The sequence below is a fragment of the Mesoplodon mirus genome, assembly GCF_964341445.2.
Source record: "Mesoplodon mirus genome assembly, chromosome: 1".
Classification (NCBI taxonomy): Eukaryota; Metazoa; Chordata; class Mammalia; order Artiodactyla; family Ziphiidae; genus Mesoplodon; species Mesoplodon mirus.
Window position 1 is genome coordinate 100130133 of NC_138976.1, and position 27916 is coordinate 100158048.

The following is a 27916-nucleotide window of genomic DNA, read 5'->3' on the forward strand; positions in this document are numbered from 1 at the left end:
TGCAGAAAGTCCAGCAGAGCCCCACTCACACCGGGCCACCCACAGAGCCGTGGCCCCTCACTCCCTCCCACCAGCACAGCCCCGAGACTGCTGACGGGGCAGAGAATATGGCGTCAGGCACAGCTGCAGGGGCTCTTGCTGCCTGGAGCCGTGTTTATATGGACCTCAACCCAGGCACACCTGGGGAGGGCTGGCCGGCAGGGTCAGGCTGCCCAGGTCAGCCCATCCTCACCCCTCAGGGACTCCCATTGCAGAAAATGGACCTCGCTGAACCGGCCAGGTCCAAGGAACAGGTGTGGGCTCCTGAGAGTCTGGATAGACAAGGGGCTGCAGCTCCGGCTTGTTTTCTAATCCTTTTATCTGGCCCATGAGTGGGAGACAACTTCAAGAAGACCCTCTCCTAATGAGAGGAACCCAGGAGTCAGGGAGAGGAGGGTTGATGGGTGGAGACAGAGGCCTGGTGCCCCGGCTGCGGTGGAAGCCTCTGGAAGACCAGGCAGAGGGAGGCCGCACAGAGTGATGCCCAGGGTCACAGACCTGTCGGAGCTGCTGTTTGTTAGCTCAAGTCCAGCTCTAAGGTGCTCTGTGTCAGCTCTGAGTGACAGGTGATCTGGGCTGCTCTGCAATGAGGGCTACGTGCACGGTACCTGTGTGCCCAGCCCTGCCGGGGTACCTGCCCAGGGCAGCTCCGTATCCTGGGAGGGGCCTGACCACGAGAGCACCATGGGCTGCTGGGGAGGGGGGGCCTGCCCAGGTGAGCTCCATATCCTGGGATTGCCCTGACCACGAGAGGCCCGTGGGCTGCTGGGGACCTGGTAAACGATGTCGGGACAGTCAGTGAAGCCCCCGAGGATATACATCCAGTAGTTCCTAATTCCTACACCCTGCTGGTCATTCTACCATCCACCAGGACACGTTATTCTGTATGAGACTTCAGTGATGCCTTCTTCTGTATTGCATTGGTCCCCGAAAGGCTCTGCTGCCCTAGTAACCAGATTTGGGAATGGAGAAATGCTGCCGCCTTGTGGCCGTTTGCCACAACAGCAGCTTTAAACCCAGTGCTCATGGTCACTAAATATTCACACTCATTGCAGCCTGTAAACGGCACCTGCCCTGAAAAACAATCCTGGGGTCGAAAATGGACCCAAAACTTCTAAAGAGGGCAACCATGCAAGAGGACAATTTCAAGAGGTTAATTGTACTCTCCGTTTTTTTCTGTTTTTCTGTACCAGAAATTTAAAACGGCCCCTCCGCCACGCCCCGGTACCCGAGGCCTCCGTTGCCCTGCCTGGGCGGGCGGCGGGGCGCTGCCGGGGCGGGCTGGCCGCGGGGATGGCGGTAAGGCGCAAGGACAAGCGAAGCTGGGCCTCAAGAGGCAGCCCGCGGTCCCCGCCCCGTCTACGGCCATACCACCCTGAACGCGCCCGATCTCGTCTGATCTCGGAAGCTAAGCAGGGTCGGGCCTGGTTAGTACTTGGATGGGAGACCGCCTGGGAATACCGGGTGCTGTAGGCTTTTGGCCTCCCGCTGCGGCTCCGCCTTCTCCTTTAGTCGCCCGCGGCGGTGGCCGCCAGCTCCGCCCCCCGCCGGGCACTGCTGCAGGCCCCACCTCCTCCGCCCCCCCCCACCACCACCACAAAGCGCCAGAGGGTTCGCTCCATGCGGCCCGAAGGCAGCCCTGGAAAGCAGCAGCACACCCGACGCTCCGGGGGTGGCTGGCCCGGACCCAGACTCCGCCGCGGGCCCGGGGGCCGTCCGTGCGGCCCCCGAGCCCCTCCACCTGCACCTGGCCGGCCCCACCGGCGCCCAGCCCCGGCGCCGCCACCTGTCCGCAGGTGTGGCTCTCCGCAGCTCTCTCTGGATAAAGCTGGATAAAGGTCTGGATGGGAAGGAGGGGCAGTGATTCAGCCTATTGCTCTTAGTGCCCCTCCCCCACACTCAGGAGCCCTTTGTGACAAGGCCACAGCTCTGTGATGCAGGCCTGGGGTTCTGCCATCAAGTGAACTCCCAGGGCTCTGTTGCCTGAGGGCGGCAATGCAGTTCAGAAGACGGAGAATCTCTTTTCTTTGAAAAACACTGTTGCTATCTGGCTGAGATCCAGCCCAACTTCCTGGGTGATTGATATCATCCTTGGCTTCCTGTGTGGACTGGGGCTCTTCCTCACGTTACTCCCCTGCTTCCAGAGTAATCCATTCTTAGCACCACCTAGGAAACCTAGAAACATCAGGAAGCATCAAGTAGAGCTGAAGGGGAGGAGCAGGAGTAGGAAGAATAGTCGATCTTTGAACGCTTGCAGAGATTGCCTGGAAGAACTGGAGGGGACTCACAACCTGGCTTCACCTCTGCGGAGCTGCCTGGGGAGGCTTCCTGGCAAGGGCAACTTTCATCAGCTCTCATGGCAAGACCCTCCTGGTGAGATGTGCAAAGCAGTGCCTGCTGGAGCCTGTGGAGGATACTGCTTGAAGGGTTGGGAACCCTGCAGGAACACCTCCTGTAGGGTTTCCTTCCTGGTTCAAGACACTCGAGAGGTGCTGGAAGCACATATTACAAGGTTTTGGGTAAAGCACGGGTGGACCCTACCCCTCAAGGTCCTCAAGCCCATCAATCTCTTGAAGTCGACAAAGTTCCAACCCTCCACCACCCTGCGGTTAGCCTCGTCCCCTTCAGCCACCTGTGTATCTGGGTCCCACTCAACAGTCACGTTTGCTGAGTTCCCGGAGAAACCTCCTCAGGCTCATTCAGGAGAGAAGGTGAGAACAGAAGAGTCCGTTCCTGCCCTGAAGAGGCCTCTCCTTGTCCCCTCCACTGTGTGTAAGGAAATCCAGAGTGCCCTGGGAGCGATTCCACCTGGTGACTACCATGGGCCCTCAAAGGCTTCTCTGACTGCACAGCAGGACAGGCCACCTTCTCAGTCCCTCACACTCAGCCTTGTGGGCAGAACCTGGAAGAGTGAGACTGTGGAATGGGTCAAGAGGGACAGCCTAGAGCCAGGTCCAAGTTCAGCAATGGTCAGGAACGAGCCAAGAGAGGAGAGTGGTGGTCAGGCCTCAGGAGACACCTGCCATAGGGTAACAGTGATAGAGGTGAACTTAGGATCCCAATCTTTGAGAGGTGAAGAGGCCAGGGAGGCTGTGGAGGCCAAGGAGTCTCCTGCTCTTCAACCACAGTCTAGTGTTATCTTGGAAACCAAAGTGTTGACAAAATCCCAAACCACAAATGTACCTATGAGGACTTTAGAGGTGCCAGGGGCCAGTAAAAGGTTCCTACTACCTAGAATGTCTGTTTTCCAACCTCTAGGTGAGCCATGCCTTAACATGGAGGTTGCTAGTGAGTTTAACTCCAAAGTAAAGGTACAGTCAGACAACCAGCTTCAGGACTTTCCCAAACACAGGTTCCTTGCTGCAGACAACTTGGCTTCTCAGGTGCCTCAGTGCCATCCCCAGAGAGTCCCCACCAGAGACACGTTAGCTTCCCAGGAGCCAAGTGGCCTTATGGAAGGCCAAAGGAGCAACCTAGGGCAGCAGGAGCCCAAAACTTCAAAACTCCAAGACTCATGGAAGAGCCAGAGCAAGATGATTGCCCCTACTTACAAAAGAGAGGACCATAGGAGGCATAAACCAGGAGAGCACGAAGAGAGGTTTAAAGAATGAGGGACCCCTCAAGCTGGAAGTATGAGCCGCCCTGCCCAGGTCAGGGGCATAACAGACTCTATTGGGAGCAGATGTCTCCAGCTCATGCCAGAGAAGAAATATAGCCCTCCAGAAAGCCTCTTCAGAAAAAGGATGAGGCTATTTTTAAAGTGGATTTTCCCCAATAAAAAAGTCAATGGTCGAGATGCTCTGCAAAGAAAAAAAAAAAAAAGCCCATATCAGCCACTGCCCGGAGTCACGGATCAGTCAAAAGCAGATCAATCTTGAAGAGTGAGACTGCTGAGGGTCAGGCACTCATGACAGCTGTTGGACAGATCGTAGAAGAAAAAAGAGCAATTCACCATGGACTTCATGCCCCAGAGTTAAATGAGCACAGAGTGGAATTCCAAGTCCCAGTATGTGGGGGTTTCTGCTACCATAGGCTTACCTCCTACCCAGAGCAAGGGAGAATGATGGGTTCTACAGCCTGCAGTCATAAAGCCACCTCCAAGGGCCAGAGTTGTTCTGTCAGGGAAAGGGAAGTCAGACACCAACATAGTTTGAAAAGTGTAAGGTTTGACGATGAGCAGCTGGGCCTAAGGTGCCTCCCATCCTTGTCCACCAGGAAGAGTGTGGTTCCAGTTAGTACCTGCCAGTATAGGCCGAGGATTCCAGGTGCCCCAGCCCGCCATCAACACTGTCCAAGGCATTGTCATCTTTGGGGAGGTGTCTTGCCTGGTCGACAGTAAAATCCTTCTTTAGTCTTCCCTTTAGTAGGAAAACATGTCTCCAAGTAAAAATTCAGTCCATGTAGAGAAAATGATTTCCTCATTAGCACATCCAAGATATTTAATGTTCCCCAATACATATATATATATTTTTTTTTCTAATAAAAGCATAGTGTAATGGCAAAAAAAGAGAAATTTAAAACGGCATGGAAAAATGCTGAACATTAGGAATAATTAAAGCTATGCAAATCCAAATTACAAAAACCTATCCGCTCACACCAGTCAGAATGGCCATCAGCAAGAATTCTGCAAAAAGTAAATGCTGTAGGGGTTTTAGAGAAATGCCTACCCTTGGTCCAAAGTGGGACATGGTAAGAGCCAGTAATGAAAACAAAAATGAGGTGCCTTGTAAAGGTAAATACTGAGCTACCATTCAATCAAGCATACCCACTGCTGGGCCTATCGCCTGAGGGGATGAGAATCAAAAAAACACAGGCTGGGCTTCACTGGTGGCGCAGTGGTTGAGAGCCCGCCTGCCAATGCAGGGGATACGCGTTCATGCTCCGGGTCAGGAAGATCCCACGTGCCGCGGAGCGGCTTGTCCCGTGAGCTAGGGCTGCTGGGCCTGTGCGTCCGGAGCCTGTGCTCTGCAATGGGAGGGTCCACTGCAGTGAGAGGCCCACGTACCGCAAAAAAAAACAAACAAACAAACAAACAAAAAACAAAAAAAACACAGGCTGGCAATCCTCCACTCCAGCAATATTTACCATAGCCAACACTTGGAAGCTACGAAAATGTCCATCAACAGAGGAATGCACAAAGAAGAAGTGGTCCCTGTACACAATGGAATATGACTCCAATAAAAAATCTATATAAATACAATTTATAAAACAAACATAATTAAGGAGACATCAGCTCTTGGGGGCACATTCCACTCTAATATTTAACCGAGGAACACCACTGCCCGGATGGTCTGTTTCCCTAGTTCCCAGGTTGGGAAAAGCAGAAATGCTGCCGCCCTCTGGCCATTACCTGCAACAGCAGCTTTAAGACCTGTGCTAAGGGTCACTTCATATGCAGCAGTACTGGTGGGCTGTAAATGAAACCTGCCCTCCAAACGTCTTGAGGGAGGTAATGGCCAAAATATTTCTAAATGTCACACACACTTCACGAAGACAATTTGAAGAGGTAAGCTGTACTCACAGTTGAAGAAAAGAAGGACATGCCAGAAAGCTCAATTTCAAGGGATTATGAGACGCATGCAAATCCAGCCACAAAGTGGTATCGGCTCACACTAGTCAGAACACACATCAGCAAAAAAACTACAAACAAAAAATGCTGAAGGTGTTGTGGAGAAGCGCATACCCTCAACTTTAAGCGGGACGTAACCTGGTAAGAGCCACTAATGAGAACAGACTGGAGGTGCCTCTACAAGGTAAACATTCCGCTACCATATGATCCAGCAGGCCCACTCCTGGGCCTATAACCTAAGAAGACAGAATTGGAAAGACACAGGCAGGCAAATGTGCATTGCCGCAGCATTACAATAGCCATGACGTGGAAGCAACCAAAAAGCCCATCAACAGATGAGGGGACAAAGAAGAACTGGTACATGTACAGACAGAATATTAGCCAAGGAAGAAAAGGACACAATGCCATTTGCAGCACCGTAGATGAGTCTAGAGGTGATCACGTGACTTGTAGTAAGTCAGAAAGAGAAAGACACGTATCGTATGATATCACTTATAGGTGTTACCTAAAAATTGATACCAGTGAAGATATTTCCACAGAGAAGGGCAATCCCAGATTCATTAAACAAACTTATGGTTCACCAACGGAAAGGTGTGAGGATTGGATACATTACGAGATTGGGGTGAACAGACATATACAAACACAGGTGAAATATATAATCACCAAAGACCTACAGAATACTAAGAGAAGACTACTCAACATTCTGTCATAACGTACATGGGAAAAGGATCCCAGCAAGAACAGACATATGTATATGTGTAAAAGAACCACATCTTGCACACCTGCAACAAGCCAAACATTGTAATCAAACACGCTGTGATAAAATAAAAAATAAAAAAAATTAAATTAAAAAAACGAACAAGAAGTAGTGAGACAAACTTAAGGGGCCTTCTCCTGGCACATTCCATTCTAAATTACAATGTAGAACACGACTTCCATTGAGGCTCTGCTGCCCTAGTAACCAGATTTGGTAAGGGAGAACTGCTGCCCCCTTGTGGCCGTTTCACACAACAGCACCTTTAATCCCAACGCTAATGTCAGTTGATATTCAAAATCATTGCAGGCCTGTAAATGACACCTGCCCTGAAAACAAATCCTGGGGTCATATATCGACCAAAAAATTCAAAAGACGTCCATATTTCAAAACGACACTTTCAAGAGGCATATTTTGTTCTGCATATTTGTTCTGCACATTAGGGTTCTGCTTCTTTATCTTTCTTTCTTTCTTTGTTAAAACAAAAACGGGAATGGAAAAAGGCAACCCTCAGAATGGGAGAAAATATTTGCAAACGAATCCACGGACAAAGGTTTAATCTCCAATATATATAACAGCTCATGCAGCTTAATATTAAAAAAAAAACAAACAACCCAATACAAAAATGGGCAGAAGATCTAAATAGACGTTTCTTCAAAGAAGACACAGAGATGGCCAAGACGCACATGAAAAGCTGCTCAACATCACTCATCATTAGAGAAATGCACATCAAAACTACAGTGAGGTATCACCTCACACCTGTTAGAATGGGCATCATCAGAAAATGTACAAACAACAAATGCTGGGGAGGTTTTGGACCAAAGGAACCTTCTTCCACAATTTGTGGGAATGTAAATTGATATAGTCACTATGGAGAACAGCATGGAGGTTCCTTTAAAAACTAAAAATAGAATTACCATAGGATCCAGCAATCCCACTTCTGGGCATATAGCCAGAGAAAACCATAAATGAAAAAGACACATTCACCACAATGTTCATTGCAGCACTATTTACAATAGCCAGGTAATGGAAGCAACCTAAATGCCCACAGACAGACGAATGGATAATGATGTGGTCCATCTATAAAACGGAATATTACTCAGCCATAAAAAGGAACGTAACTGGGCCATCTGTGGAGATGTCGACGGATCTAGAGACTGTCATACAGAGTGAAGTAAGTCAGAAGGAGAAAAACAAATATTGTATATTAATGCATATATGTGGAACCTAGAAAGATGGTACAGATGACCCGGTTTGCAGGGCAGAAATAGAGACACAGAGGTAGAGAACAAACGTATGGACACCAAGAGGGGGGAAGCCATGGGTTGTTGGTGGTGGGATGAGTCGGGAGATTGGGATTGTCCTGTATACATGTATATGCATAAAATAGATAACTAATAATAATCCTGCTGAATAAAAAAATAAACTTAAATTTCAAAATTTTAAAAAATAAATAAAATTTTAAAATAAAACGGAAAAAAAGTTCTTCCCTTCACACAGATGTATTTATAGGAATGAATTATTTCCATGCTTATATCTATAAATACATAGAAGAGGAATAAAATCTCACTTGAACCAAAAAAGAAAAAAAAAAAGAGAACCCATCAGTTATACACAGGAAAACCCTATCAGGGCACTGGCTCCAGCGGCAAACAATTCTGAAGTTGGTCAGAGGTGGGGAATCATCTCCCATGCAGCCAGCAGCCCCCCCAACCCCCGCAAGGAGCGTCGTCTTTGCAAAGCTGGGGGACCGTGCCGAGGCATCTGTGAGTCAACGTGAGCCGAGCCCCAGGCCAGCTGCTGCTGAACTGTTCCCACCCTTCCCAGGTAAAACACCTGAATATGTCCAAGGACTTGAAAGCCTAGAGGAAGGGCCGTGGAGCCACAGCAGCGACAGCACGCAGGCCGACTTGGTGCCTGCAGGCCAGCCAGGATGGTCCTGGCCCCGGGCGCTCTTCTGGAAGCTTTCCATTTCCCTGCCTGAGATACTCCTCCTGTCCCGGCCCCCACTGCTTTTTTCCTTCCTCACCTCTGCCCGGGGAGAAATTCCAACGGAAGGTATGGGTGACACATCCTCTTCTTTAGCAGGTGGCAGCCCGGCAACTCCTGCAGAAAGTCCAGCAGAGCCCCACTCACACCGGGCCACCCACAGAGCCGTGGCCCCTCACTCCCTCCCACCAGCACAGCCCCGAGACTGCTGACGGGGCAGAGAATATGGCGTCAGGCACAGCTGCAGGGGCTCTTGCTGCATGGAGCCGTGTTTATATGGACCTCAACCCAGGCACACCTGGGGAGGGCTGGCCGGCAGGGTCAGGCTGCCCAGGTCAGCCCATCCTCACCCCTCAGGGACTCCCATTGCAGAAAATGGACCTCGCTGAACCGGCCAGATCCAAGGAACAGGTGTGGGCTCCTGAGAGTCTGGATAGACAAGGGGCTGCAGCTCCGGCTTGTTTTCTAATCCTTTTATCTGGCCCATGAGTGGGAGACAACTTCAAGAAGACCCTCTCCTAATGAGAGGAACCCAGGAGTCAGGGAGAGGAGGGGTGATGGGTGGAGATAGAGTCCTGGTGCCCCGGCTGCGGTGGAAGCCTCTGGAAGACCAGGCAGAGGGAGGCCGCACAGAGTGATGCCCAGGGTCACAGACCTGTTGGAGCTGCTGTTTGTTAGCTCAAGTCCTGCTCTGAGGTGCTCTGTGTCAGCTCTGAGTGACAGGTGATCTGGGCTGCTCTGCAATGAGGGCTACGTGCACGGTACCTGTGTGCCCAGCCCTGCCGGGGTACCTGCCCAGGGCAGCTCCGTATCCTGGGAGGGGCCTGACCACGAGAGCACCATGGGCTGCTGGGGAGGGGGGGCCTGCCCAGGTGAGCTCCATATCCTGGGATTGCCCTGACCACGAGAGCCCCGTGGGCTGCTGGGGACCTGGTAAACGATGTCGGGACAGTCAGTGAAGCCACCGAGGATATACATCCAGTAGTTCCTAATTCCTACACCCTGCTGGTCATTCTATCATCCACCAGGACACGTTATTCTGTATGAGACTTCAGTGATGCCTTCTTCTGTATTGCATTGGTCCCCGAAAGGCTCTGCTGCCCTAGTAACCAGATTTGGGAATGGAGAAATGCTGCCGCCTTGTGGCCGTTTGCCACAACAGCAGCTTTAAACCCAGTGCTCATGGTCACTAAATATTCACACTCATTGCAGCCTGTAAACGGCACCTGCCCTGAAAAACAATCCTGGGGTCGAAAATGGACCCAAAACTTCTAAAGAGGGCAACCATGCAAGAGGACAATTTCAAGAGGTTAATTGTACTCTCCGTTTTTTTCTGTTTTTCTGTACCAGAAATTTAAAACGGCCCCTCCGCCACGCCCCGGTACCCGAGGCCTCCGTTGCCCTGCCTGGGCGGGCGGCGGGGCGCTGCCGGGGCGGGCTGGCCGCGGGGATGGCGGTAAGGCGCAAGGACAAGCGAAGCTGGGCCTCAAGAGGCAGCCCGCGGTCCCCGCCCCCGTCTATGGCCATACCACCCTGAACGCGCCCGATCTCGTCTGATCTCGGAAGCTAAGCAGGGTCGGGCCTGGTTAGTACTTGGATGGGAGACCGCCTGGGAATACCAGGTGCTGTAGGCTTTTGGCCTCCCGCTGCAGCTCCGCCTTCTCCTTTAGTCGCCCGAGGCGGTGGCCGCCAGCTCCGCCCCCCGCCGGGCACCGCTGCAGGCCCCACCTCCTCCGCCCCCCCCACCACCACCACAAAGCGCCAGAGGGGTCGCTCCATGCGGCCCGAAGGCGGCCCTGGAAAGCAGCAGCACATCCGACGCTCCGGGGGTGGCTGGCCCGGACCCAGACTCCGCCGCGGGCCCGGGGGCCGTCCGTGCGGCCCGCAAGCCCCTCCACCTCCACCTGGCCGGCCCCACCGGCGCACAGCCCCGGCGCCGCCACCTGTCCGCCGGTGTGGCTCTCCGCAGCTCTCTCCGGATAAAGCTGGATAAAGGTCTGGATGGGAAGGAGGGGCAGTGATTCAGCCTATTGCTCTTAGTGCCCCTCCCCCACACTCAGGAGCCCTTTGTGACAAGGCCACAGTTCTGTGATGCAGGCCTGGGGTTCTGCCATCAAGTGAACTCCCAGGGCTCTGTTGCCTGAGGGCGGCAATGCAGTTCAGAAGACGGAGAATCTCTTTTCTTTGAAAAACACTGTTGCTATCTGGCTGAGATCCAGCCCAACTTCCTGGGTGATTGATATCATCCTTGGCTTCCTGTGTGGACTGGGGCTCTTCCTCACGTTACTCCCCTGCTTCCAGAGTAATCCATTCTTAGCACCACCTAGGAAACCTAGAAACATCAGGAAGCATCAAGTAGAGCTGAAGGGGAGGAGCAGGAGTAGGAAGAAAAGTCGATCTTTGAAAGCTTGCAGAGATTGCCTGGAAGAACTGGAGGGGACTCACAACCTGGCTTCACCTCTGCGGAGCTGCCTGGGGAGGCTTCCTGGCAAGGGCAACTTTCATCAGCTCTCATGGCAAGACCCTCCTGGTGAGATGTGCAAAGCAGTGCCTGCTGGAGCCTGTGGAGGATACTGCTTGAAGGGTTGGGAACCCTGCAGGAACACCTCCTGTAGGGTTTCCTTCCTGGTTCAAGACACTCGAGAGGAGCTGGAAGCACATATTACAAGGTTTTGGGTAAAGCACGGGTGGACCCTACCCCTCAAGGTCCTCAAGCCCATCAATCTCTTGAAGTCGACAAAGTCCCAACCCTCCACCACCCTGCGATTAGCCTCGTCCCCTTCAGCCACCTGTGTATCTGGGTCCCACTCAACAGTCACGTTTGCTGAGTTCCCGGAGAAACCTCCTCAGGCTCATTCAGGAGAGAAGGTGAGAACAGAAGGGTCCGTTCCTGCCCTGAAGAGGCCTCTCCTTGTCCCCTCCACTGTGTGTAAGGAAATCCAGAGTGCCCTGGGAGCGATTCCACCTGGTGACTACCATGGGCCCTCAAAGGCTTCTCTGACTGCACAGCAGGGCAGGCCACCTTCTCAGTCCCTCACACTCAGCCTTGTGGGCAGAACCTGGAAGAGTGAGACTGTGGAATGGGTCAAGAGGGACAGCCTAGAGCCAGGTCCAAGTTCATCAATGGTCAGGAACGAGCCAAGAGAGGATAGTGGTGGTCAGGCCTCAGGAGACACCTGCCATAGGGTAACAGTGATAGAGGTGAACTTAGGATCCCAATCTTTGAGAGTTGAAGAGGCCAGGGAGGCTGTGGAGGCCAAGGAGTCTCCTGCTCTTCAACCACAGTCTAGTGTTATCTTGGAAACCAAAGTGTTGACAAAATCCCAAACCACAAATGTACCTATGAGGACTTTAGAGGTGCCAGGGGCCAGTAAAAGGTTCCTACTACCTAGAATGTCTGTTTTCCAACCTCTAGGTGAGCCATGCCTTAACATGGAGGTTGCTAGTGAGTTTAACTCCAAAGTAAAGGTACAGTCAGACAACCAGCTTCAGGACTTTCCCAAACACAGGTTCCTTGCTGCAGACAACTTGGCTTCTCAGGTGCCTCAGTGCCATCCCCAGAGAGTCCCCACCAGAGACACGTTAGCTTCCCAGGAGCCAAGTGGCCTTATGGAAGGCCAAAGGAGAAACCTAGGGCAGCAGGAGCCCCAAACTTCAAAACTCCAAGACTCATGGAAGAGCCAGAGCAAGATGATTGCCCCTACTTACAAAAGAGAGGACCGTAGGAGGCATAAACCAGGAGAGCACGAAGAGAGGTTTAAAGAACGAGGGACCCCTCAAGCTGGAAGTATGAGCCGCCCTGCCCAGGTCAGGGGCATAACAGACTCTATTGGGAGCAGATGTCTCCAGCTCATGCCAGAGAAGAAATATAGCCCTCCAGAAAGCCTCTTCAGAAAAAGGATGAGGCTATTTTTAAAGTGGATTTTCCCCAATAAAAAAGTCAATGGTCGAGATGCTCTGCAAAGAAAAAAAAAAAAAGCCCATATCAGCCACTGCCCGGAGTCACGGATCAGTCAAATCAGATCAATCTTGAAGAGTGAGACTGCTGAGGGTCAGGTACTCATGACAGCTGTTGGACAGATCGTAGAAGAAAAAAGAGCAATTCACCATGGACTTCATGCCACAGAGTTAAATGAGCACAGAGTAGAATTCCAAGTCCCAGTATGTGGGGGTTTCTGCTACCATAGGCTTACCTCCTACCCAGAGCAAGGGAGAATGATGGTTTCTACAGCCTGCAGTCATAAAGCCACCTCCAAGGGCCAGAGTTGTTCTGTTAGGGAAAGGGAAGTCAGACACCAACATAGTTTGAAAAGTGTAAGGTTTGACGATGAGCAGCTGGGCCTAAGGTGCCTCCCATCCTTGTCCCCCAGGAAGAGTGTGGTTCCAGTTAGTACCTGCCAGTATGGGCCGAGGATTCCAGGTGCCCCAGCCCGCCATCAACACAGTCCAAGGCATTGTCATCTTTGGGGAGGTGTCTTGCCTGGTCGACAGTAAAATCCTTCTTTAGTCTTCCCTTTAGTAGGAAAACATGTCTCCAAGTAAAAATTCAGTCCATGTAGAGAAAATGATTTTCTCATTAGCACATCCAAGATATTTAATGTTCCCCAATACATATATATATATATATTTTTTCTAATAAAAGCATAGTGTAATGGCAGAAAAAGAGAAATTTAAAACGGCATGGAAAAATGCTGAACATTAGGAATAATTAAAGCTATGCAAATCCAAATTACAAAAACCTATCCGCTCACACCAGTCAGAATGGCCATCAGCAAGAATTCTGCAAAAAGTAAATGCTGAAGGGGTTTTAGAGAAATGCCTACCCTTGGTCCAAAGTGGGACATGGTAAGAGCCAGTAATGAAAACAAAAATGAGGTGCCTTGTAAAGGTAAATACTGAGCTACCATTCAATCAAGCATACCCACTGCTGGGCCTATCGCCTGAGGGGATGAGAATCAAAAAAACACAGGCTGGGCTTCACTGGTGGCGCAGTGGTTGAGAGCCCGCCTGCCAATGCAGGGGATACGCGTTCATGCTCCGGGTCGGGAAGATCCCACGTGCCGCGGAGCGGCTTGTCCCGTGAGCTAGGGCTGCTGGGCCTGCGCGTCCGGAGCCTGTGCTCTGCAATGGGAGGGTCCACCTCAGTGAGAGGCCCACGTACCGCAAAAAAAAAAAAAACAAACAAACAAACAAAAAACAAAAAAAACACAGGCTGGCAATCCTCCACTCCAGCAATATTTACCATAGCCAACACTTGGAAGCTACGAAAATGTCCATCAACAGAGGAATGCACGAAGAAGAAGTGGTCCCTGTACACAATGGAATATGACTCCAATAAAAAATCTATATAAATACAATTTATAAAACAAACATAATTAAGGAGACATCAGCTCTTGGGGGCACATTCCACTCTAATATTTAACCGAGGAACACCACTGCCCGGATGGTCTGTTTCCCTAGTTCCCAGGTTGGGAAAAGCAGAAATGCTGCCGCCCTCTGGCCATTACCTGCAACAGCAGCTTTAAGACCTGTGCTAAGGGTCACTTCATATGCAGCAGTACTGGTGGGCTGTAAATGAAACCTGCCCTCCAAACGTCTTGAGGGAGGTAATGGCCAAAATATTTCTAAATGTCACACACACTTCACGAAGACAATTTGAAGAGGTAAGCTGTACTCACAGTTGAAGAAAAGAAGGACATGCCAGAAAGCTCAATTTCAAGGGATTATGAGACGCATGCAAATCCAGCCACAAAGTGGTATCGGCTCACACTAGTCAGAACACACATCAGCAAAAAAACTACAAACAAAAAATGCTGAAGGTGTTGTGGAGAAGCGCATACCCTCAACTTTAAGCGGGACGTAACCTGGTAAGAGCCACTAATGAGAACAGACTGGAGGTGCCTCTACAAGGTAAACATTCCGCTACCATATGATCCAGCAGGCCCACTCCTGGGCCTATAACCTAAGAAGACAGAATTGGAAAGACACAGGCAGGCAAATGTGCATTGCCGCAGCATTACAATAGCCATGACGTGGAAGCAACCAAAAAGTCCATCAACAGATGAGGGGACAAAGAAGAACTGGTACATGTACAGACAGAATATTAGCCAAGGAAGAAAAGGACACCATGCCATTTGCAGCACCGTAGATGAGTCTAGAGGTGATCACGTGACTTGTAGTAAGTCAGAAAGAGAAAGACACGTATCGTATGATATCACTTATAGGTGTTACCTAAAAATTGATACCAGTGAAGATATTTCCACAGAGAAGGGCAATCCCAGATTCATTAAACAAACTTATGGTTCACCAACGGAAAGGTGTGAGGATTGGATACATTACGAGATTGGGGTGAACAGACATATACAAACACAGGTGAAATATATAATCACCAAAGACCTACAGAAGACCAAGAGAAGACTACTCAACATTCTGTCATAACGTACATGGGAAAAGGATCCCAGCAAGAACAGACATGTGTATATGTGTAAAAGAACCACATCTTGCACACCTGCAACAAGCCAAACATTGTAATCAAACACGCTGTGATAAAATAAAAAATAAAAAAAATTAAATTAAAAAAACGAACAAGAAGTAGTGAGACAAACTTAAGGGGCCTTCTCCTGGCACATTCCATTCTAAATTACAACGTAGAACACGACTTCCATTGAGGCTCTGCTGCCCTAGTAACCAGATTTGGTAAGGGAGAACTGCTGCCCCCTTGTGGCCGTTTCACACAACAGCACCTTTAATCCCAACGCTAATGTCAGTTGATATTCAAAATCATTGCAGGCCTGTAAATGACACCTGCCCTGAAAACAAATCCTGGGGTCATATATCGACCAAAAAATTCAAAAGACGTCCATATTTCAAAACGACACTTTCAAGAGGCATATTTTGTTCTGCATATTTGTTCTGCACATTAGGGTTCTGCTTCTTTTTCTTTCTTTCTTTCTTTGTTAAAACAAAAACGGGAATGGAAAAAGGCAACCCTCAGAATGGGAGAAAATATTTGCAAACGAATCCACGGACAAAGGTTTAATCTCCAATATATATAACAGCTCATGCAGCTTAATATTAAAAAAAAAACAAACAACCCAATACAAAAATGGGCAGAAGATCTAAATAGACGTTTCTTCAAAGAAGACACAGAGATGGCCAAGACGCACATGAAAAGCTGCTCAACATCACTCATCATTAGAGAAATGCACATCAAAACTACAGTGAGGTATCACCTCACACCTGTTAGAATGGGCATCATCAGAAAATGTACAAACAACAAATGCTGGGGAGGGTGTGGACCAAAGGAACCTTCTTCCACTATTGGTGGGAATGTAAATTGATACAGTCACTATGGAGAACAGCATGGAGGTTCCTTAAAAAACTGAAAATAGAATTACCATAGGATCCAGCAATCCCACTTCTGGGCATATAGCCAGAGAAAACCATAAATCAAAAAGACACATTCACCACAATGTTAATTGCAGCACTATTTACAATAGCCAGGTAATGGAAGCAACCTAAATGCCCACAGACAGACGAACGGATAATGATGTGGTCCATCTATAAAACGGAATATTACTCAGCCATAAAAAGGAACGAAACTGGGTCATCTGTGGAGACGTCGACGGATCTAGAGACTGTCATACAGAGTGAAGTAAGTCAGAAGGAGAAAAACAAATATTGTATATTAATGCATATATGTGGAACCTAGAAAGATGGTACAGATGACCCGGTTTGCAGGGCAGAAATAGAGACACAGAGGTAGAGAACAAACGTATGGACACCAAGGGGGGGGAAGCCATGGGTTGTTGGTGGTGGGATGAGTCGGGAGATTGGGATTGTCCTGTATACATGTATATGCATAAAATAGATAACTAATAATAATCCTGCTGAATAAAAAAATAAACTTAAATTTCATAATTTTAAAAAATAAATAAAATTTTAAAATAAAACGGAAAAAAAGTTCTTCCCTTCACACAGATGTATTTATAGGAATGAATTATTTCCATGCTTATATCTATAAATACATAGAAGAGGAATAAAATCTCACTTGAACCAAAAAAGAAAAAAAAAAAAACAGAACCCACCAGTTATACACAGGAAAACCCTATCAGGGCACTGGCTCCAGCGGCAAACAATTCTGAAGTTGGTCAGAGGTGGGGAATCATCTCCCATGCAGCCAGCAGCCCCCCCAACCCCCGCAAGGAGCGTCGTCTTTGCAAAGCTGGGGGACCGTGCCGAGGCGTCTGTGAGTCAACGTGAGCCGAGCCCCCGGCTAGCTGCTGCTGTACTGTTCCCACCCTTCCCAGGTAAAACACCTGAATATGTCCAAGGACTTGAAAGCCTAGAGGAAGGGCCGTGGAGCCACAGCAGCGACAGCACGCAGGCCGACTTGGTGCCTGCAGGCCAGCCAGGAAGGTCCTGGCCCCGGGCGCTCTTCTGGAAGCTTTCCATTTCCCTGCCTGAGATACTCCTCCTGTCCCGGCCCCCACTGCTTTTTTCCTTCCTCACCTCTGCCCGGGGAGAAATTCCAACGGAAGGTATGGGTGACACATCCTCTTCTTTAGCAGGTGGCAGCCCGGCAACTCCTGCAGAAAGTCCAGCAGAGCCCCACTCACACCGGGCCACCCACAGAGCCGTGGCCCCTCACTCCCTCCCACCAGCAAAGCCCCAAGACTGCTGACGGGGCAGAGAATATGGCGTCAGGCACAGCTGCAGGGGCTCTTGCTGCCTGGAGCCGTGTTTATATGGACCTCAACCCAGGCACACCTGGGGAGGGCTGGCCGGCAGGGTCAGGCTGCCCAGGTTAGCCCATCCTCACCCCTCAGGGACTCCCATTGCAGAAAATGGACCTCGCTGAACCGGCCAGGTCCAAGGAACAGGTGTGGGCTCCTGAGAGTCTGGATAGACAAGGGGCTGCAGCTCCGGCTTGTTTTCTAATCCTTTTATCTGGCCCATGAGTGGGAGACAACTTCAAGAAGACCCTCTCCTAATGAGAGGAACCCAGGAGTCAGGGAGAGGAGGGGTGATGGGTGGAGACAGAGGCCTGGTGCCCCGGCTGCGGTGGAAGCCTCTGGAAGACCAGGCAGAGGGAGGCCGCACAGAGTGATGCCCAGGGTCACAGACCTGTCGGAGCTGCTGTTTGTTAGCTCAAGTCCTGCTCTGAGGTGCTCTGTGTCAGCTCTGAGTGACAGGTGATCTGGGCTGCTCTGCAATGAGGGCTACGTGCACGGTACCTGTGTGCCCAGCCCTGCCGGGGTACCTGCCCAGGGCAGCTCCGTATCCTGGGAGGGGCCTGACCACGAGAGCACCATGGGCTGCTGGGGAGGGGGGGCCTGCCCAGGTGAGCTCCATATCCTGGGATTGCCCTGACCACGAGAGGCCCGTGGGCTGCTGGGGACCTGGTAAACGATGTCGGGACAGTCAGTGAAGCCACCGAGGTTATACATCCAGTAGTTCCTAATTCCTACACACTGCTGGTCATTCTACCATCCACCAGGACACGGTATTCTGTATGAGACTTCAGTGATGCCTTCCTCTGTATTGCATTGGTCCCCGAAAGGCTCTGCTGCCCTAGTAACCAGATTTGGGAATGGAGAAATGCTGCCGCCTTGTGGCCGTTTGCCACAACAGCAGCTTTAAACCCAGTGCTCATGGTCACTAAATATTCACACTCATTGCAGCCTGTAAACGGCACCTGCCCTGAAAAACAATCCTGGGGTCGAAAATGGAGCCAAAACTTCTAAAGAGGGCAACCATGCAAGAGGACAATTTCAAGAGGTTAATTGTACTCTCCGTTTTTTTCTGTTTTTCTGTACCAGAAATTTAAAACGGCCCCTCCACCACGCCCCGGTACCCGAGGCCTCCGTTGCCCTGCCTGGGCGGGCGGCGGGGCGCTGCCGGGGCGGGCTGGCCGCGGGGATGGCGGTAAGGCGCAAGGACAAGCGAAGCTGGGCCTCAAGAGGCAGCCCATGGTCCCCGCCCCCGTCTACGGCCATACCACCCTGAACGCGCCCGATCTCGTCTGATCTCGGAAGCTAAGCAGGGTCGGGCCTGGTTAGTACTTGGATGGGAGACCGCCTGGGAATACCGGGTGCTGTAGGCTTTTGGCCTCCCGCTGCGGCTCTGCCTTCTCCATTAGTCGCCCGCGGCGGTGGCCGCCAGCTCCGCCCCCCGCCGGGCACCGCTGCAGGCCCCACCTCCTCCGCCCCCCCCACCACCACCACAAAGCGCCAGAGGGGTCGCTCCATGCGGCCCGAAGGCGGCCCTGGAAAGCAGCAGCACACCCGACGCTCCGGGGGTGGCTGGCCCGGACCCAGACTCCGCCGCGGGCCCGGGGGCCGTCCGTGCGGCCCGCGAGCCCCTCCACCTGCACCTGGCTGGCCCCAACGGCGCCCAGCCCCGGCGCCGCCACCTGTCCGCCAGTGTGGCTCTCCGCAGCTCTCTCTGGATAAAGCTGGATAAAGGTCTGGACGCGAAGGAGGGGCAGTGATTCAGCCTATTGCTCTTAGTGCCCCTCCCCCACACTCAGGAGCCCTTTGTGACAAGGCCACAGCTCTGTGATGCAGGCCTGGGGTTCTGCCATCAAGTGAACTCCCAGGGCTCTGTTGCCTGAGGGCGGCAATGCAGTTCAGAAGACGGAGAATCTCTTTTCTTTGAAAAACACTGTTGCTATCTGGCTGAGATCCAGCCCAACTTCCTGGGTGATTGATATCATCCTTGGCTTCCTGTGTGGACTGGGGCTCTTCCTCACGTTACTCCCCTGCTTCCAGAGTAATCCATTCTTAGCACCACCTAGGAAACCTAGAAACATCAGGAAGCATCAAGTAGAGCTGAAGGGGAGGAGCAGGAGTAGGAAGAAAAGTCGATCTTTGAAAGCTTGCAGAGATTGCCTGGAAGAACTGGAGGGGACTCACAACCTGGCTTCACCTCTGCGGAGCTGCCTGGGGAGGCTTCCTGGCAAGGGCAACTTTCATCAGCTCTCATGGCAAGACCCTCCTGGTGAGATGTGCAAAGCAGTGCCTGCTGGAGCCTGTGGAGGATACTGCTTGAAGGGTTGGGAACCCTGCAGGAACACCTCCTGTAGGGTTTCCTTCCTGGTTCAAGACACTCGAGAGGTGCTGGAAGCACATATTACAAGGTTTTGGGTAAAGCACGGGTGGACCCTACCCCTCAAGGTCCTCAAGCCCATCAATCTCTTGAAGTCGACAAAGTTCCAACCCTCCACCACCCTGCGGTTAGCCTCGTCCCCTTCAGCCACCTGTGTATCTGGGTCCCACTCAACAGTCACGTTTGCTGAGTTCCCGGAAAAACCTCCTCAGGCTCATTCAGGAGAGAAGGTGAGAACAGAAGAGTCCGTTCCTGCCCTGAAGAGGCCTCTCCTTGTCCCCTCCACTGTGTGTAAGGAAATCCAGAGTGCCCTGGGAGCGATTCCACCTGGTGACTACCATGGGCCCTCAAAGGCTTCTCTGACTGCACAGCAGGGCAGGCCACCTTCTCAGTCCCTCACACTCAGCCTTGTGGGCAGAACCTGGAAGAGTGAGACTGTGGAATGGGTCAAGAGGGACAGCCTAGAGCCAGGTCCAAGTTCAGCAATGGTCAGGAACGAGCCAAGAGAGGAGAGTGGTGGTCAGGCCTCAGGAGACACCTGCCATAGGGTAACAGTGATAGAGGTGAACTTAGGATCCCAATCTTTGAGAGTTGAAGAGGCCAGGGAGGCTGTGGAGGCCAAGGAGTCTCCTGCTCTTCAACCACAGTCTAGTGTTATCTTGGAAAGCAAAGTGTTGACAAAATCCCAAACCACAAATGTACCTATGAGGAGTTTAGAGGTGCCAGGGGCCAGTAAAAGTTTCCTACTACCTAGAATGTCTGTTTTCCAACCTCTAGGTGAGCCATGCCTTAACATGGAGGTTGCTAGTGAGTTTAACTCCAAAGTAAAGGTACAGTCAGACAACCAGCTTCAGGACTTTCCCAAACACAGGTTCCTTGCTGCAGACAACTTGGCTTCTCAGGTGCCTCAGTGCCATCCCCAGAGAGTCCCCACCAGAGACACGTTAGCTTCCCAGGAGCCAAGTGGCCTTATGGAAGGCCAAAGGAGAAACCTAGGGCAGCAGGAGCCCCAAACTTCAAAACTCCAAGACTCATGGAAGAGCCAGAGCAAGATGATTGCCCCTACTTACAAAAGAGAGGACCGTAGGAGGCATAAACCAGGAGAGCACGAAGAGAGGTTTAAAGAACGAGGGACCCCTCAAGCTGGAAGTATGAGCCGCCCTGCCCAGGTCAGGGGCATAACAGACTCTATTGGGAGCAGATGTCTCCAGCTCATGCCAGAGAAGAAATATAGCCCTCCAGAAAGCCTCTTCAGAAAAAGGATGAGGCTATTTTTAAAGTGGATTTTCCCCAATAAAAAAGTCAATGGTCGAGATGCTCTGCAAAGAAAAAAAAAAAAGCCCATATCAGCCACTGCCCGGAGTCACGGATCAGTCAAAAGCAGATCAATCTTGAAGAGTGAGACTGCTGAGGGTCAGGCACTCATGACAGCTGTTGGACAGATCGTAGAAGAAAAAAGAGCAATTCACCATGGACTTCATGCCACAGAGTTAAATGAGCACAGAGTGGAATTCCAAGTCCCAGTATGTGGGGGTTTCTGCTACCATAGGCTTACCTCCTACCCAGAGCAAGGGAGAATGATGGGTTCTACAGCCTGCAGTCATAAAGCCACCTCCAAGGGCCAGAGTTGTTCTGTCAGGGAAAGGGAAGTCAGACACCAACATAGTTTGAAAAGTGTAAGGTTTGACGATGAGCAGCTGGGCCTAAGGTGCCTCCCATCCTTGTCCCCCAGGAAGAGTGTGTTTCCAGTTAGTACCTGCCAGTATGGGCCAAGGATTCCAGGTGCCCCAGCCCGCCATCAACACTGTCCAAGGCATTGTCATCTTTGGGGAGGTGTCTTGCCTGGTCGACAGTAAAATCCTTCTTTAGTCTTCCCTTTAGTAGGAAAACATGTCTCCAAGTAAAAATTCAGTCCATGTAGAGAAAATGATTTTCTCATTAGCACATCCAAGATATTTAATGTTCCCCAATACATATATATATATATTTTTTTTTCTAATAAAAGCATAGTGTAATGGCAAAAAAAGAGAAATTTAAAACGGCATGGAAAAATGCTGAACATTAGGAATAATTAAAGCTATGCAAATCCAAATTACAAAAACCTATCCTCTCACACCAGTCAGAATGGCCATCAGCAAGAATTCTGCAAAAAGTAAATGCTGAAGGGGTTTTAGAGAAATGCCTACCCTTGGTCCAAAGTGGGACATGGTAAGAGCCAGTAATGAAAACAAAAATGAGGTGCCTTGTAAAGGTAAATACTGAGCTACCATTCAATCAAGCATACCCACTGCTGGGCCTATCGCCTGAGGGGATGAGAATCAAAAAAACACAGGCTGGGCTTCACTGGTGGCGCAGTGGTTGAGAGCCCGCCTGCCAATGCAGGGGACACGCGTTCATGCTCCGGGTCAGGAAGATCCAACGTGCCGTGGAGCGGCTTGTCCCGTGCGCTAGGGCTGCTGGGCCTGCGCGTCCGGAGCCTGTGCTCTGCAATGGGAGGGTCCACCTCAGTGAGAGGCCCACGTACCGCAAAAAAAAAAAAAAACAAACAAACAAACAAAAAACAAAAAAAACACAGGCTGGCAATCCTCCACTCCAGCAATATTTACCATAGCCAACACTTGGAAGCTACGAAAATGTCCATCAACAGAGGAATGCACGAAGAAGAAGTGGTCCCTGTACACAATGGAATATGACTCCAATAAAAAATCTATATAAATACAATTTATAAAACAAACATAATTAAGGAGACATCAGCTCTTGGGGGCACATTCCACTCTAATATTTAACCGAGGAACACCACTGCCCGGATGGTCTGTTTCCCTAGTTCCCAGGTTGGGAAAAGCAGAAATGCTGCCGCCCTCTGGCCATTACCTGCAACAGCAGCTTTAAGACCTGTGCTAAGGGTCACTTCATATGCAGCAGTACTGGTGGGCTGTAAATGAAACCTGCCCTCCAAACGTCTTGAGGGAGGTAATGGCCAAAATATTTCTAAATGTCACACACACTTCACGAAGACAATTTGAAGAGGTAAGCTGTACTCACAGTTGAAGAAAAGAAGGACATGCCAGAAAGCTCAATTTCAAGGGATTATGAGACGCATGCAAATCCAGCCACAAAGTGGTATCGGCTCACACTAGTCAGAACACACATCAGCAAAAAAACTACAAACAAAAAATGCTGAAGGTGTTGTGGAGAAGCGCATACCCTCAACTTTAAGCGGGACGTAACCTGGTAAGAGCCACTAATGAGAACAGACTGGAGGTGCCTCTACAAGGTAAACATTCCGCTACCATATGATCCAGCAGGCCCACTCCTGGGCCTATAACCTAAGAAGACAGAATTGGAAAGACACAGGCAGGCAAATGTGCATTGCCGCAGCATTACAATAGCCATGACGTGGAAGCAACCAAAAAGCCCATCAACAGATGAGGGGACAAAGAAGAACTGGTACATGTACAGACAGAATATTAGCCAAGGAAGAAAAGGACACAATGCCATTTGCAGCACCGTAGATGAGTCTAGAGGTGATCACGTGACTTGTAGTAAGTCAGAAAGAGAAAGACACGTATCGTATGATATCACTTATAGGTGTTACCTAAAAATTGATACCAGTGAAGATATTTCCACAGAGAAGGGCAATCCCAGATTCATTAAACAAACTTATGGTTCACCAACGGAAAGGTGTGAGGATTGGATACATTACGAGATTGGGGTGAACAGACATATACAAACACAGGTGAAATATATAATCACCAAAGACCTACAGAAGACCAAGAGAAGACTACTCAACATTCTGTCATAACGTACATGGGAAAAGGATCCCAGCAAGAACAGACATGTGTATATGTGTAAAAGAACCACATCTTGCACACCTGCAACAAGCCAAACATTGTAATCAAACACGCTGTGATAAAATAAAAAATAAAAAAAATTAAATTAAAAAAACGAACAAGAAGTAGTGAGACAAACTTAAGGGGCCTTCTCCTGGCACATTCCATTCTAAATTACAACGTAGAACACGACTTCCATTGAGGCTCTGCTGCCCTAGTAACCAGATTTGGTAAGGGAGAACTGCTGCCCCCTTGTGGCCGTTTCACACAACAGCACCTTTAATCCCAACGCTAATGTCAGTTGATATTCAAAATCATTGCAGGCCTGTAAATGACACCTGCCCTGAAAACAAATCCTGGGGTCATATATCGACCAAAAAATTCAAAAGACGTCCATATTTCAAAACGACACTTTCAAGAGGCATATTTTGTTCTGCATATTTGTTCTGCACATTAGGGTTCTGCTTCTTTTTCTTTCTTTCTTTCTTTGTTAAAACAAAAACGGGAATGGAAAAAGGCAACCCTCAGAATGGGAGAAAATATTTGCAAACGAATCCACGGACAAAGGTTTAATCTCCAATATATATAACAGCTCATGCAGCTTAATATTAAAAAAAAAACAAACAACCCAATACAAAAATGGGCAGAAGATCTAAATAGACGTTTCTTCAAAGAAGACACAGAGATGGCCAAGACGCACATGAAAAGCTGCTCAACATCACTCATCATTAGAGAAATGCACATCAAAACTACAGTGAGGTATCACCTCACACCTGTTAGAATGGGCATCATCAGAAAATGTACAAACAACAAATGCTGGGGAGGGTGTGGACCAAAGGAACCTTCTTCCACTATTGGTGGGAATGTAAATTGATACAGTCACTATGGAGAACAGCATGGAGGTTCCTTAAAAAACTGAAAATAGAATTACCATAGGATCCAGCAATCCCACTTCTGGGCATATAGCCAGAGAAAACCATAAATCAAAAAGACACATTCACCACAATGTTAATTGCAGCACTATTTACAATAGCCAGGTAATGGAAGCAACCTAAATGCCCACAGACAGACGAACGGATAATGATGTGGTCCATCTATAAAACGGAATATTACTCAGCCATAAAAAGGAACGAAACTGGGTCATCTGTGGAGACGTCGACGGATCTAGAGACTGTCATACAGAGTGAAGTAAGTCAGAAGGAGAAAAACAAATATTGTATATTAATGCATATATGTGGAACCTAGAAAGATGGTACAGATGACCCGGTTTGCAGGGCAGAAATAGAGACACAGAGGTAGAGAACAAACGTATGGACACCAAGGGGGGGGAAGCCATGGGTTGTTGGTGGTGGGATGAGTCGGGAGATTGGGATTGTCCTGTATACATGTATATGCATAAAATAGATAACTAATAATAATCCTGCTGAATAAAAAAATAAACTTAAATTTCATAATTTTAAAAAATAAATAAAATTTTAAAATAAAACGGAAAAAAAGTTCTTCCCTTCACACAGATGTATTTATAGGAATGAATTATTTCCATGCTTATATCTATAAATACATAGAAGAGGAATAAAATCTCACTTGAACCAAAAAAGAAAAAAAAAAAAACAGAACCCACCAGTTATACACAGGAAAACCCTATCAGGGCACTGGCTCCAGCGGCAAACAATTCTGAAGTTGGTCAGAGGTGGGGAATCATCTCCCATGCAGCCAGCAGCCCCCCCAACCCCCGCAAGGAGCGTCGTCTTTGCAAAGCTGGGGGACCGTGCCGAGGCGTCTGTGAGTCAACGTGAGCCGAGCCCCCGGCTAGCTGCTGCTGTACTGTTCCCACCCTTCCCAGGTAAAACACCTGAATATGTCCAAGGACTTGAAAGCCTAGAGGAAGGGCCGTGGAGCCACAGCAGCGACAGCACGCAGGCCGACTTGGTGCCTGCAGGCCAGCCAGGAAGGTCCTGGCCCCGGGCGCTCTTCTGGAAGCTTTCCATTTCCCTGCCTGAGATACTCCTCCTGTCCCGGCCCCCACTGCTTTTTTCCTTCCTCACCTCTGCCCGGGGAGAAATTCCAACGGAAGGTATGGGTGACACATCCTCTTCTTTAGCAGGTGGCAGCCCGGCAACTCCTGCAGAAAGTCCAGCAGAGCCCCACTCACACCGGGCCACCCACAGAGCCGTGGCCCCTCACTCCCTCCCACCAGCAAAGCCCCAAGACTGCTGACGGGGCAGAGAATATGGCGTCAGGCACAGCTGCAGGGGCTCTTGCTGCCTGGAGCCGTGTTTATATGGACCTCAACCCAGGCACACCTGGGGAGGGCTGGCCGGCAGGGTCAGGCTGCCCAGGTTAGCCCATCCTCACCCCTCAGGGACTCCCATTGCAGAAAATGGACCTCGCTGAACCGGCCAGGTCCAAGGAACAGGTGTGGGCTCCTGAGAGTCTGGATAGACAAGGGGCTGCAGCTCCGGCTTGTTTTCTAATCCTTTTATCTGGCCCATGAGTGGGAGACAACTTCAAGAAGACCCTCTCCTAATGAGAGGAACCCAGGAGTCAGGGAGAGGAGGGGTGATGGGTGGAGACAGAGGCCTGGTGCCCCGGCTGCGGTGGAAGCCTCTGGAAGACCAGGCAGAGGGAGGCCGCACAGAGTGATGCCCAGGGTCACAGACCTGTCGGAGCTGCTGTTTGTTAGCTCAAGTCCTGCTCTGAGGTGCTCTGTGTCAGCTCTGAGTGACAGGTGATCTGGGCTGCTCTGCAATGAGGGCTACGTGCACGGTACCTGTGTGCCCAGCCCTGCCGAGGTACCTGCCCAGGGCAGCTCCGTATCCTGGGAGGGGCCTGACCACGAGAGCACCATGGGCTGCTGGGGAGGGGGGGCCTGCCCAGGTGAGCTCCATATCCTGGGATTGCCCTGACCACGAGAGGCCCGTGGGCTGCTGGGGACCTGGTAAACGATGTCGGGACAGTCAGTGAAGCCACCGAGGTTATACATCCAGTAGTTCCTAATTCCTACACACTGCTGGTCATTCTACCATCCACCAGGACACGGTATTCTGTATGAGACTTCAGTGATGCCTTCTTCTGTATTGCATTGGTCCCCGAAAGGCTCTGCTGCCCTAGTAACCAGATTTGGGAATGGAGAAATGCTGCCGCCTTGTGGCCGTTTGCCACAACAGCAGCTTTAAACCCAGTGCTCATGGTCACTAAATATTCACACTCATTGCAGCCTGTAAACGGCACCTGCCCTGAAAAACAATCCTGGGGTCGAAAATGGACCCAAAACTTCTAAAGAGGGCAACCATGCAAGAGGACAATTTCAAGAGGTTAATTGTACTCTCCGTTTTTTTCTGTTTTTCTGTACCAGAAATTTAAAACGGCCCCTCCGCCACGCCCCGGTACCCGAGGCCTCCGTTGCCCTGCCTGGGCGGGCGGCGGGGCGCTGCCGGGGCGGGCTGGCCGCGGGGATGGCGGTAAGGCGCAAGGACAAGCGAAGCTGGGCCTCAAGAGGCAGCCCATGGTCCCCGCCCCCGTCTATGGCCATACCACCCTGAACGCGCCCGATCTCGTCTGATCTCGGAAGCTAAGCAGGGTCGGGCCTGGTTAGTACTTGGATGGGAGACCGCCTGGGAATACCGGGTGCTGTAGGCTTTTGGCCTCCCGCTGCGGCTCTGCCTTCTCCATTAGTCGCCCGCGGCGGTGGCCGCCAGCTCCGCCCCCCGCCGGGCACCGCTGCAGGCCCCACCTCCTCCGCCCCCCCCACCACCACCACAAAGCGCCAGAGGGGTCGCTCCATGCGGCCCGAAGGCGGCCCTGGAAAGCAGCAGCACACCCGACGCTCCGGGGGTGGCTGGCCCGGACCCAGACTCCGCCGCGGGCCCGGGGGCCGTCCGTGCGGCCCGCGAGCCCCTCCACCTGCACCTGGCTGGCCCCAACGGCGCCCAGCCCCGGCGCCGCCACCTGTCCGCCAGTGTGGCTCTCCGCAGCTCTCTCTGGATAAAGCTGGATAAAGGTCTGGACGCGAAGGAGGGGCAGTGATTCAGCCTATTGCTCTTAGTGCCCCTCCCCCACACTCAGGAGCCCTTTGTGACAAGGCCACAGCTCTGTGATGCAGGCCTGGGGTTCTGCCATCAAGTGAACTCCCAGGGCTCTGTTGCCTGAGGGCGGCAATGCAGTTCAGAAGACGGAGAATCTCTTTTCTTTGAAAAACACTGTTGCTATCTGGCTGAGATCCAGCCCAACTTCCTGGGTGATTGATATCATCCTTGGCTTCCTGTGTGGACTGGGGCTCTTCCTCACGTTACTCCCCTGCTTCCAGAGTAATCCATTCTTAGCACCACCTAGGAAACCTAGAAACATCAGGAAGCATCAAGTAGAGCTGAAGGGGAGGAGCAGGAGTAGGAAGAAAAGTCGATCTTTGAAAGCTTGCAGAGATTGCCTGGAAGAACTGGAGGGGACTCACAACCTGGCTTCACCTCTGCGGAGCTGCCTGGGGAGGCTTCCTGGCAAGGGCAACTTTCATCAGCTCTCATGGCAAGACCCTCCTGGTGAGATGTGCAAAGCAGTGCCTGCTGGAGCCTGTGGAGGATACTGCTTGAAGGGTTGGGAACCCTGCAGGAACACCTCCTGTAGGGTTTC